Source organism: Schistocerca gregaria, unplaced genomic scaffold, assembly GCF_023897955.1.
Source record: "Schistocerca gregaria isolate iqSchGreg1 unplaced genomic scaffold, iqSchGreg1.2 ptg000174l, whole genome shotgun sequence".
NCBI classification, from domain to species: domain Eukaryota; kingdom Metazoa; phylum Arthropoda; class Insecta; order Orthoptera; family Acrididae; genus Schistocerca; species Schistocerca gregaria.
In genome coordinates, this window is record NW_026061726.1 from 2,541,531 (window position 1) to 2,555,074 (window position 13,544).

Here is a 13,544-nt window from a genome sequence, read left to right on the forward strand (position 1 = left end):
CTGTGCTTGCTTGTCAGAGACAGACTATCGCAAAACATACAACTCACTCCATGAATTGATTGCTACGGCATCTGTTATCAGCAGTAACAACTAGCAACACCAGTAGCAGCTGACTGCACGCAAAGAATAGGAATGTGCAGTGGGATTTACGTGAACTCAGCGCAAGGCAGATCTTTCCGACATAGGCTTGAGAATCTTACGGGAACACTTGTACTGTTTCTAAATTAAGTGTAGGCGTGGGAGGAGGGTGCTTCCTGCGCACTAATAACAGCACGCTTGTCAATTGTGGATGCTAATCATTCGCTTGTATCTTCCTAGACACATCTGCTGGTTGTGAATTATTCCACTTGCATGGCAAGGTGCGCATGTAGGTGTGTTAAAAATTCTGGAGGCACTGGGTATTGGTCCCAGTACCTCTCGCATACTAAGCGAGCGCTCTACCATCTGAGCTACGCCCGCCTCCCCGAAGACAAATGGTGCTACATACAGCCATATAGACGACACAGTCCCTTGCACTCCCATTATTCAGCAGACAAACACTACTCTCTATGTATCCGTTAGGGTGTCTTTCAGGTTTCGTGCATTCTGTATCGAATCGTAGTTGGCCACAATGAAAGTGGCACATATAACGTCGAAAATAGAATTCGGACACCGCTCTGAGTAAGACCAACGTGTTGTCCACCCTCTAGACTTCAATGAGGTTAAGCCGCGATACCTAAGACAGATCTGCACTCGATGACACCTCGATAACAGCCGGTCCCCACACTTACATCTTGCTCTCCTTACGTCAGTATACATCATATCAGTCTGTGACGCTGGCTTTGCAACATCTAGCGTGCCTTTAGGTTCGCCGCGACCAACACTTACCATGCACTGACCACAAGAAATGGAGGCGCCGCGGCCTGAACCCTGGACCTTTCACATGCCAAGCGAACGCTCTACCAACTGAGCTACGCCCCATGCACGAGCAAACTGCGCTATTCCCTATTCTTTGCGACTCAGATTCGCACGGACACGATGGTTGTTGGTTTGTAGCGGTGAAGGGAGCAGAGTACAAAGGCGCAGACCCGTTCATATACACAAAAGTTCCAAGTAGTTTCGATGCTCTGGTATTACAAATGCAAATTCCGTCTGTTTTTAACGTCTTAAATTGAAAGAGCCGTCACAAATTGCTCCGTTTTCACTCCTTGTCGACAATCATACAGCACCTGAGGTAACAAACACATCTCGAGCCCCATTGTGCACTCCATTATTCATGCCAACTCAGTGCCTCGCTCTTTACTACTGTGTACCAATCTTGTCGTCCAACTGCAAAACACTGGGCCACAACAAGTTTCCGCGTCTCCATTGCACTGCGCATACTACGAAACGCTCCCCAAACTTGGCACTCACCCTCGCAGCCGACTTTTCCGACTTTCCACGACGCTCACGCTAGTGACAGCATTATTTATAGTTCGACGTCGTGCCAAAGCGAATGAGCACATTTCGCCTACGGCTTAGGCCGCCCTCCTAGTGTGGCTGCTCGGTGTCTGCAGGCAGCGAGGGTCTGCAAGCTTCCTGTGTTCGCACATATGTCACCTGTGCTTGCTTGTCAGAGACAGACTATCGCAAAACATACAACTCACTCCATGAATTGATTGCTACGGCATCTGTTATCAGCAGTAACAACTAGCAACACCAGTAGCAGCTGACTGCACGCAAAGAATAGGAATGTGCAGTGGGATTTACGTGAACTCAGCGCAAGGCAGATCTTTCCGACATAGGCTTGAGAATCTTACGGGAACACTTGTACTGTTTCTAAATTAAGTGTAGGCGTGGGAGGAGGGTGCTTCCTGCGCACTAATAACAGCACGCTTGTCAATTGTGGATGCTAATCATTCGCTTGTATCTTCCTAGACACATCTGCTGGTTGTGAATTATTCCACTTGCATGGCAAGGTGCGCATGTAGGTGTGTTAAAAATTCTGGAGGCACTGGGTATTGATCCCAGTACCTCTCGCATACTTAGGGAGCGCTCTACCATCTGAGCTACGCCCGCCCCCCCAAAGACTAATGGTGCTACATACAGCCATATAGACGACACAGACCCTTGCACTCCCATTATTCAGCAGACAAACACTACTCTCTATGTATCCGTTAGGGTGTCTTTCAGGTTTCGTGCATTCTGTATCGAATCGTAGTTGGCCACAATGAAAGTGGCACATATAACGTCGAAAATAGAATTCGGACACCGCTCTGAGTAAGACCAACGTGTTGTCCACCCTCTAGACTTGAATGAGGTTAAGCCGCGATACCTAAGACAGATCTGTACTCGATGACACCTCGATAACAGCCGGTCCCCACACTTACATCTTGCTCTCCTTACGTCAGTATACATCATATCAGTCTGTGACGCTGGCTTTGCAACATCTTGCGTGCCTTTAGGTTCGCCGCGACCAACACTTACCATGCACTGACCACAAAAAATGGAGGCGCCGCGGCTTGAACCCTGGACCTTACACATGCCAAGCGAACGCTCTACCAACTGAGCTACGCCCCATGCACGAGCAAACTGCGCTATTCCCCATTCTTTGCGACTCAGATGCGCACGGACACGATGGTTGGTTGGTTTGTAGCGGTGAAGGGAGCAGAGTACAAAGGCGCGGACCCGTTCATATACACAAAAGTTCCAAGTAGTTTCGATGCTCTGGTATTACAAATGCAAATTCCGTCTGTTTTTAACGCCTTAAATTGAAAGAGCCGTCACAAATTGCTCCGTTTTCCCTCCTTTTTGACAATCATACAGCACCTGAGGTAACAAACACATCTCGAGCCCCATTGTGCACTCCATTATTCATGCCGACTCAGTGCATCGCTCTTTACTACTGTGTACCAATCTTGTCGTCCAACTGCAAAACACTGGGCCACAACAAGTTTCCACGTCTCCATTGCACTGCGCATACTACGAATCGCTCCCCAAACTTGGCACTCACCCTCGCAGCCGACTTTTCCGACTTTCCACGACCCTCACGCTAGTGACAGCATTATTTATAGTTCGACGTCGCGCCAAAGCGAATGAGCACATTTCGCCTACGGCTTAGGCCGCCCTCCTAGTGTGGCTGCTCGGTGTCTGCAGGCAGCGAGGGTCTGCAAGCTTCCTGTGTTCGCACCTATGTCACCTGTGCTTGCTTGTCAGAGACAGACTATCGCAAAACATACAACTCACTCCATGAATTGATTGCTACGGCATCTGTTATCAGCAGTAACAACTAGCAACACCAGTAGCAGCTGACTGCACGCAAAGAATAGGAATGTGCAGTGGGATTTACGTGAACTCAGCGCAAGGCAGATCTTTCCGACATAGGCTTGAGAATCTTACGGGAACACTTGTACTGTTTCTAAATTAAGTGTAGGCGTGGGAGGAGGGTGCTTCCTGCGCACTAATAACAGCACGCTTGTCAATTGTGGATGCTAATCATTCGCTTGTATCTTCCTAGACACATCTGCTGGTTGTGAATTATTCCACTTGCATGGCAAGGTGCGCATGTAGGTGTGTTAAAAATTCTGGAGGAACTGGGTATTGGTCCCAGTACCTCTCGCATACTAAGCGAGCGCTCTACCATCTGAGCTACGCCCGCCTCCCCGAAGACAAATGGTGCTACATACAGCCATATAGACGACACAGTCCCTTGCACTCCCATTATTCAGCAGACAAACACTACTCTCTATGTATCCGTTAGGGTGTCTTTCAGGTTTCGTGCATTCTGTATCGAATCGTAGTTGGCCACAATGAAAGTGGCACATATAACGTCGAAAATAGAATTCGGACACCGCTCTGAGTAAGACCAACGTGTTGTCCACCCTCTAGACTTCAATGAGGTTAAGCCGCGATACCTAAGACAGATCTGCACTCGATGACACCTCGATAACAGCCGGTCCCCACACTTACATCTTGCTCTCCTTACGTCAGTATACATCATATCAGTCTGTGACGCTGGCTTTGCAACATCTTGCGTGCCTTTAGGTTCGCCGCGACCAACACTTACCATGCACTGACCACAAAAAATGGAGGCGCCGCGGCTTGAACACTGGACCTTACACATGCCAAGCGAACGCTCTACCAACTGAGCTACGCCCCATGCATGAGCAAACTGCGCTATTCCCCATTCTTTGCGACTCAGATGCACACGGACACGATGGTTGTTGGTTTGTAGCGGTGAAGGGAGCAGAGTACAAAGGCGCGGACCCGTTCATATACACAAAAGTTCCAAGTAGTTTCGATGCTCTGGTATTACAAATGCAAATTCCGTCTGTTTTTAACGCCTTAAATTGAAAGAGCCGTCACAAATTGCTCCGTTTTCCCTCCTTGTCGACAATCATACAGCACCTGAGGTAACAAACACATCTCGAGCCCCATTGTGCACTCCATTATTCATGCCGACTCAGTGCATCGCTCTTTACTACTGTGTACCAATCTTGTCGTCCAACTGCAAAACACTGGGCCACAACAAGTTTCCGCGTCTCCATTGCACTGCGCATACTACGAATCGCTCCCCAAACTTGGCACTCACCCTCGCAGCCAACTTTTCCGACTTTCCACGACGCTCACGCTAGTGACAGCATTATTTATAGTTCGACGTCGCGCCAAAGCGAATGAGCACATTTCGCCTACGGCTTAGGCCGCCCTCCTAGTGTGGCTGCTCGGTGTCTGCAGGCAGCGAGGGTCTGCAAGCTTCCTGTGTTCGCACCTATGTCACCTGTGCTTGCTTGTCAGAGACAGATTATCGCAAAACATACAACTCACTCCATGAATTGATTGCTACGGCATCTGTTATCAGCAGTAACAACTAGCAACACCAGTAGCAGCTGACTGCACGCAAAGAATAGGAATGTGCAGTGGGATTTACGTGAACTCAGCGCAAGGCAGATCTTTCCGACATAGGCTTGAGAATCTTACGGGAACACTTGTACTGTTTCTAAATTAAGTGTAGGCGTGGGAGGAGGGTGCTTCCTGCGCACTAATAACAGCACGCTTGTCAATTGTGGATGATAATCATTCGCTTGTATCTTCCTAGACACATCTGCTGGTTGTGAATTATTCCACTTGCATGGCAAGGTGCGCATGTAGGTGTGTTAAAAATTCTGGAGGCACTGGGTATTGATCCCAGTACCTCTCGCATACTTAGGGAGCGCTCTACCATCTGAGCTACGCCCGCCCCCCCAAAGACTAATGGTGCTACATACAGCCATATAGACGACACAGACCCTTGCACTCCCATTATTCAGCAGACAAACACTACTCTCTATGTATCCGTTAGGGTGTCTTTCAGGTTTCGTGCATTCTGTATCGAATCGTAGTTGGCCACAATGAAAGTGGCACATATAACGTCGAAAATAGAATTCGGACACCGCTCTGAGTAAGACCAACGTGTTGTCCACCCTCTAGACTTGAATGAGGTTAAGCCGCGATACCTAAGACAGATCTGTACTCGATGACACCTCGATAACAGCCGGTCCCCACACTTACATCTTGCTCTCCTTACGTCAGTATACATCATATCAGTCTGTGACGCTGGCTTTGCAACATCTTGCGTGCCTTTAGGTTCGCCGCGACCAACACTTACCATGCACTGACCACAAAAAATGGAGGCGCCGCGGCTTGAACCCTGGACCTTACACATGCCAAGCGAACGCTCTACCAACTGAGCTACGCCCCATGCATGAGCAAACTGCGCTATTCCCCATTCTTTGCGACTCAGATGCGCACGGACACGATGGTTGTTGGTTTGTAGCGGTGAAGGGAGCAGAGTACAAAGGCGCGGACCCGTTCATATACACAAAAGTTCCAAGTAGTTTCGATGCTCTGGTATTACAAATGCAAATTCCGTCTGTTTTTAACGCCTTAAATTGAAAGAGCCGTCACAAATTGCTCCGTTTTCCCTCCTTGTCGACAATCATACAGCACCTGAGGTAACAAACACATCTCGAGCCCCATTGTGCACTCCATTATTCATGCCGACTCAGTGCATCGCTCTTTACTACTGTGTACCAATCTTGTCGTCCAACTGCAAAACACTGGGCCACAACAAGTTTCCGCGTCTCCATTGCACTGCGCATACTACGAATCGCTCCCCAAACTTGGCACTCACCCTCGCAGCCAACTTTTCCGACTTTCCACGACCCTCACGCTAGTGACAGCATTATTTATAGTTCGACGTCGCGCCAAAGCGAATGAGCACATTTCGCCTACGGCTTAGGCCGCCCTCCTAGTGTGGCTGCTCGGTGTCTGCAGGCAGCGAGGGTCTGCAAGCTTCCTGTGTTCGCACCTATGTCACCTGTGCTTGCTTGTCAGAGACAGACTATCGCAAAACATACAACTCACTCCATGAATTGATTGCTACGGCATCTGTTATCAGCAGTAACAACTAGCAACACCAGTAGCAGCTGACTGCACGCAAAGAATAGGAATGTGCAGTGGGATTTACGTGAACTCAGCGCAAGGCAGATCTTTCCGACATAGGCTTGAGAATCTTACGGGAACACTTGTACTGTTTCTAAATTAAGTGTAGGCGTGGGAGGAGGGTGCTTCCTGCGCACTAATAACAGCACGCTTGTCAATTGTGGATGATAATCATTCGCTTGTATCTTCCTAGACACATCTGCTGGTTGTGAATTATTCCACTTGCATGGCAAGGTGCGCATGTAGGTGTGTTAAAAATTCTGGAGGCACTGGGTATTGATCCCAGTACCTCTCGCATACTTAGGGAGCGCTCTACCATCTGAGCTACGCCCGCCCCCCCAAAGACTAATGGTGCTACATACAGCCATATAGACGACACAGACCCTTGCACTCCCATTATTCAGCAGACAAACACTACTCTCTATGTATCCGTTAGGGTGTCTTTCAGGTTTCGTGCATTCTGTATCGAATCGTAGTTGGCCACAATGAAAGTGGCACATATAACGTCGAAAATAGAATTCGGACACCGCTCTGAGTAAGACCAACGTGTTGTCCACCCTCTAGACTTGAATGAGGTTAAGCCGCGATACCTAAGACAGATCTGTACTCGATGACACCTCGATAACAGCCGGTCCCCACACTTACATCTTGCTCTCCTTACGTCAGTATACATCATATCAGTCTGTGACGCTGGCTTTGCAACATCTTGCGTGCCTTTAGGTTCGCCGCGACCAACACTTACCATGCACTGACCACAAAAAATGGAGGCGCCGCGGCTTGAACCCTGGACCTTACACATGCCAAGCGAACGCTCTACCAACTGAGCTACACCCCATGCACGAGCAAACTGCGCTATTCCCCATTCTTTGCGACTCAGATGCGCACGGACACGATGGTTGTTGGTTTGTAGCGGTGAAGGGAGCAGAGTACAAAGGCGCGGATCCGTTCATATACACAAAAGTTCCAAGTAGTTTCGATGCTCTGGTATTACAAATGCAAATTCCGTCTGTTTTTAACGCCTTAAATTGAAAGAGCCGTCACAAATTGCTCCGTTTTCCCTCCTTGTCGAGAATCATACAGCACCTGAGGTAACAAACACATCTCGAGCCCCATTGTGCACTCCATTATTTATGCCAACTCAGTGCCTCGCTCTTTACTACTGTGTACCAATCTTGTCGTCCAACTGCAAAACACTGGGCCACAACAAGTTTCCGCGTCTCCATTGCACTGCGCATACTACGAAACGCTCCCCAAACTTGGCACTCACCCTCGCAGCCGACTTTTCCGACTTTCCACGACGCTCACGCTAGTGACAGCATTATTTATAGTTCGACGTCGTGCCAAAGCGAATGAGCACATTTCGCCTACGGCTTAGGCCGCCCTCCTAGTGTGGCTGCTCGGTGTCTGCAGGCAGCGAGGGTCTGCAAGCTTCCTGTGTTCGCACATATGTCACCTGTGCTTGCTTGTCAGAGACAGACTATCGCAAAACATACAACTCACTCCATGAATTGATTGCTACGGCATCTGTTATCAGCAGTAACAACTAGCAACACCAGTAGCAGCTGACTGCACGCAAAGAATAGGAATGTGCAGTGGGATTTACGTGAACTCAGCGCAAGGCAGATCTTTCCGACATAGGCTTGAGAATCTTACGGGAACACTTGTACTGTTTCTAAATTAAGTGTAGGCGTGGGAGGAGGGTGCTTCCTGCGCACTAATAACAGCACGCTTGTCAATTGTGGATGCTAATCATTCGCTTTTATCTTCCTAGACACATCTGCTGGTTGTGAATTATTCCACTTGCATGGCAAGGTGCGCATGTAGGTGTGTTAAAAATTCTGGAGGCACTGGGTATTGATCCCAGTACCTCTCACATACTTAGGGAGCGCTCTACCATCTGAGCTACGCCCGCCCCCCCCAAAGACTAATGGTGCTACATACAGCCATATAGACGACACAGACCCTTGCACTCCCATTATTCAGCAGACAAACACTACTCTCTATGTATCCGTTAGGGTGTCTTTCAGGTTTCGTGCATTCTGTATCGAATCGTAGTTGGCCACAATGAAAGTGGCACATATAACGTCGAAAATAGAATTCGGACACCGCTCTGAGTAAGACCAACGTGTTGTCCACCCTCTAGACTTCAATGAGGTTAAGCCGCGATACCTAAGACAGATCTGTACTCGATGACACCTCGATAACAGCCGGTCCCCACACTTACATCTTGCTCTCCTTACGTCAGTATACATCATATCAGTCTGTGACGCTGGCTTTGCAACATCTTGCGTGCCTTTAGGTTCGCCGCGACCAACACTTACCATGCACTGACCACAAAAAATGGAGGCGCCGCGGCTTGAACCCTGGACCTTACACATGCCAAGCGAACGCTCTACCAACTGAGCTACGCCCCATGCACGAGCAAACTGCGCTATTCCCCATTCTTTGCGACTCAGATGCGCACGGACACGATGGTTGGTTGGTTTGTAGCGGTGAAGGGAGCAGAGTACAAAGGCGCGGACCCGTTCATATACACAAAAGTTCCAAGTAGTTTCGATGCTCTGGTATTACAAATGCAAATTCCGTCTGTTTTTAACGCCTTAAATTGAAAGAGCCGTCACAAATTGCTCCGTTTTCCCTCCTTTTTGACAATCATACAGCACCTGAGGTAACAAACACATCTCGAGCCCCATTGTGCACTCCATTATTCATGCCGACTCAGTGCATCGCTCTTTACTACTGTGTACCAATCTTGTCGTCCAACTGCAAAACACTGGGCCACAACAAGTTTCCACGTCTCCATTGCACTGCGCATACTACGAATCGCTCCCCAAACTTGGCACTCACCCTCGCAGCCGACTTTTCCGACTTTCCACGACGCTCACGCTAGTGACAGCATTATTTATAGTTCGACGTCGCGCCAAAGCGAATGAGCACATTTCGCCTACGGCTTAGGCCGCCCTCCTAGTGTGGCTGCTCGGTGTCTGCAGGCAGCGAGGGTCTGCAAGCTTCCTGTGTTCGCACCTATGTCACCTGTGCTTGCTTGTCAGAGACAGACTATCGCAAAACATACAACTCACTCCATGTATTGATTGCTACGGCATCTGTTATCAGCAGTAACAACTAGCAACACCAGTAGCAGCTGACTGCACGCAAAGAATAGGAATGTGCAGTGGGATTTACGTGAACTCAGCGCAAGGCAGATCTTTCCGACATAGGCTTGAGAATCTTACGGGAACACTTGTACTGTTTCTAAATTAAGTGTAGGCGTGGGAGGAGGGTGCTTCCTGCGCACTAATAACAGCACGCTTGTCAATTGTGGATGCTAATCATTCGCTTGTATCTTCCTAGACACATCTGCTGGTTGTGAATTATTCCACTTGCATGGCAAGGTGCGCATGTAGGTGTGTTAAAAATTCTGGAGGAACTGGGTATTGGTCCCAGTACCTCTCGCATACTAAGCGAGCGCTCTACCATCTGAGCTACGCCCGCCTCCCCGAAGACAAATGGTGCTACATACAGCCATATAGACGACACAGTCCCTTGCACTCCCATTATTCAGCAGACAAACACTACTCTCTATGTATCCGTTAGGGTGTCTTTCAGGTTTCGTGCATTCTGTATCGAATCGTAGTTGGCCACAATGAAAGTGGCACATATAACGTCGAAAATAGAATTCGGACACCGCTCTGAGTAAGACCAACGTGTTGTCCACCCTCTAGACTTCAATGAGGTTAAGCCGCGATACCTAAGACAGATCTGCACTCGATGACACCTCGATAACAGCCGGTCCCCACACTTACATCTTGCTCTCCTTACGTCAGTATACATCATATCAGTCTGTGACGCTGGCTTTGCAACATCTTGCGTGCCTTTAGGTTCGCCGCGACCAACACTTACCATGCACTGACCACAAAAAATGGAGGCGCCGCGGCTTGAACACTGGACCTTACACATGCCAAGCGAACGCTCTACCAACTGAGCTACGCCCCATGCATGAGCAAACTGCGCTATTCCCCATTCTTTGCGACTCAGATGCGCACGGACACGATGGTTGTTGGTTTGTAGCGGTGAAGGGAGCAGAGTACAAAGGCGCGGACCCGTTCATATACACAAAAGTACCAAGTAGTTTCGATGCTCTGGTATTACAAATGCAAATTCCGTCTGTTTTTAACGCCTTAAATTGAAAGAGCCGTCACAAATTGCTCCGTTTTCCCTCCTTGTCGACAATCATACAGCACCTGAGGTAACAAACACATCTCGAGCCCCATTGTGCACTCCATTATTCATGCCGACTCAGTGCATCGCTCTTTACTACTGTGTACCAATCTTGTCGTCCAACTGCAAAACACTGGGCCACAACAAGTTTCCGCGTCTCCATTGCACTGCGCATACTACGAATCGCTCCCCAAACTTGGCACTCACCCTCGCAGCCAACTTTTCCGACTTTCCACGACGCTCACGCTAGTGACAGCATTATTTATAGTTCGACGTCGCGCCAAAGCGAATGCGCACATTTCGCCTACGGCTTAGGCCGCCCTCCTAGTGTGGCTGCTCGGTGTCTGCAGGCAGCGAGGGTCTGCAAGCTTCCTGTGTTCGCACCTATGTCACCTGTGCTTGCTTGTCAGAGACAGATTATCGCAAAACATACAACTCACTCCATGAATTGATTGCTACGGCATCTGTTATCAGCAGTAACAACTAGCAACACCAGTAGCAGCTGACTGCACGCAAAGAATAGGAATGTGCAGTGGGATTTACGTGAACTCAGCGCAAGGCAGATCTTTCCGACATAGGCTTGAGAATCTTACGGGAACACTTGTACTGTTTCTAAATTAAGTGTAGGCGTGGGAGGAGGGTGCTTCCTGCGCACTAATAACAGCACGCTTGTCAATTGTGGATGATAATCATTCGCTTGTATCTTCCTAGACACATCTGCTGGTTGTGAATTATTCCACTTGCATGGCAAGGTGCGCATGTAGGTGTGTTAAAAATTCTGGAGGCACTGGGTATTGATCCCAGTACCTCTCGCATACTTAGGGAGCGCTCTACCATCTTAGCTACGCCCGCCCCCCCAAAGGCTAATGGTGCTACATACAGCCATATAGACGACACAGACCCTTGCACTCCCATTATTCAGCAGACAAACACTACTCTCTATGTATCCGTTAGGGTGTCTTTCAGGTTTCGTGCATTCTGTATCGAATCGTAGTTGGCCACAATGAAAGTGGCACATATAACGTCGAAAATAGAATTCGGACACCGCTCTGAGTAAGACCAACGTGTTGTACACCCTCTAGACTTGAATGAGGTTAAGCCGCGATACCTAAGACAGATCTGTACTCGATGACACCTCGATAACAGCCGGTCCCCACACTTACATCTTGCTCTCCTTACGTCAGTATACATCATATCAGTCTGTGACGCTGGCTTTGCAACATCTTGCGTGCCTTTAGGTTCGCCGCGACCAACACTTACCATGCACTGACCACAAAAAATGGAGGCGCCGCGGCTTGAACCCTGGACCTTACACATGCCAAGCGAACGCTCTACCAACTGAGCTACGCCCCATGCATGAGCAAACTGCGCTATTCCCCATTCTTTGCGACTCAGATGCGCACGGACACGATGGTTGTTGGTTTGTAGCGGTGAAGGGAGCAGAGTACAAAGGCGCGGACCCGTTCATATACACAAAAGTTCCAAGTAGTTTCGATGCTCTGGTATTACAAATGCAAATTCCGTCTGTTTTTAACGCCTTAAATTGAAAGAGCCGTCACAAATTGCTCCGTTTTCCCTCCTTGTCGACAATCATACAGCACCTGAGGTAACAAACACATCTCGAGCCCCATTGTGCACTCCATTATTCATGCCGACTCAGTGCATCGCTCTTTACTACTGTGTACCAATCTTGTCGTCCAACTGCAAAACACTGGGCCACAACAAGTTTCCGCGTCTCCATTGCACTGCGCATACTACGAATCGCTCCCCAAACTTGGCACTCACCCTCGCAGCCAACTTTTCCGACTTTCCACGACCCTCACGCTACTGACAGCATTATTTATAGTTCGACGTCGCGCCAAAGCGAATGAGCACATTTCGCCTACGGCTTAGGCCGCCCTCCTAGTGTGGCTGCTCGGTGTCTGCAGGCAGCGAGGGTCTGCAAGCTTCCTGTGTTCGCACCTATGTCACCTGTGCTTGCTTGTCAGAGACAGACTATCGCAAAACATACAACTCACTCCATGAATTGATTGCTACGGCATCTGTTATCAGCAGTAACAACTAGCAACACCAGTAGCAGCTGACTGCACGCAAAGAATAGGAATGTGCAGTGGGATTTACGTGAACTCAGCGCAAGGCAGATCTTTCCGACATAGGCTTGAGAATCTTACGGGAACACTTGTACTGTTTCTAAATTAAGTGTAGGCGTGGGAGGAGGGTGCTTCCTGCGCACTAATAACAGCACGCTTGTCAATTGTGGATGATAATCATTCGCTTGTATCTTCCTAGACACATCTGCTGGTTGTGAATTATTCCACTTGCATGGCAAGGTGCGCATGTAGGTGTGTTAAAAATTCTGGAGGCACTGGGTATTGATCCCAGTACCTCTCGCATACTTAGGGAGCGCTCTACCATCTGAGCTACGCCCGCCCCCCCAAAGACTAATGGTGCTACATACAGCCATATAGACGACACAGACCCTTGCACTCCCATTATTCAGCAGACAAACACTACTCTCTATGTATCCGTTAGGGTGTCTTTCAGGTTTCGTGCATTCTGTATCGAATCGTAGTTGGCCACAATGAAAGTGGCACATATAACGTCGAAAATAGAATTCGGACACCGCTCTGAGTAAGACCAACGTGTTGTCCACCCTCTAGACTTGAATGAGGTTAAGCCGCGATACCTAAGACAGATCTGTACTCGATGACACCTCGATAACAGCCGGTCCCCACACTTACATCTTGCTCTCCTTACGTCAGTATACATCATATCAGTCTGTGACGCTGGCTTTGCAACATCTTGCGTGCCTTTAGGTTCGCCGCGACCAACACTTACCATGCACTGACCACAAAAAATGGAGGCGCCGCGGCTTGAACCCTGGACCT